Genomic DNA, 468 nt, shown 5'->3' with positions numbered 1-468 from the left:
CGCGGGGCCCGGCCCCGGGCTGAACCATTTCCATCGAGGGGGCAGGCAGCGCCCTAGAGAGCCCCGGGCCTGTGTGGGACGGGGTAACACAGGCCTCGCTGAAAACTTAAATGTTCCTCAGGCGGAACCGAGCCTTCCTAGGCAGTGGCGGGGCGAGGCCTCCTTCCCGTTGCCCCTACCACGGGGCGCCAAGTGGTACGGCCCAACGCGCATGCGTAAACGGGTGGGGGCGGCAGAGAAGGCGGGGGCGGAGCTTTGTTCGTGGCTCCGCAGGGGGTGTGGCCGTGCTGTTCCCTCGAGGAGGTGGCACCTCCCTTTCAGTGCCTGCCTTCAGGGCAGTTGTGTGGGCTGCGTGTGTTGGGTCGGGCTGTGAGGGGTGTCCCCTTGTTTTAAACCTGTGGCCTCCCTCTGTCCTTCTGGTGTCTTCATTTGTCCGGGGGGGTTCCCTCTCTTCCTCTTGCTTGCAGC

This window comes from Crocodylus porosus, unplaced genomic scaffold (assembly GCF_001723895.1).
Source record: "Crocodylus porosus isolate Cpor-Errol unplaced genomic scaffold, CroPor_comp1, whole genome shotgun sequence".
In the NCBI taxonomy this organism is placed as follows: Eukaryota; Metazoa; Chordata; order Crocodylia; family Crocodylidae; genus Crocodylus; species Crocodylus porosus.
Note: the sequence above shows the minus strand (reverse complement) of the source record.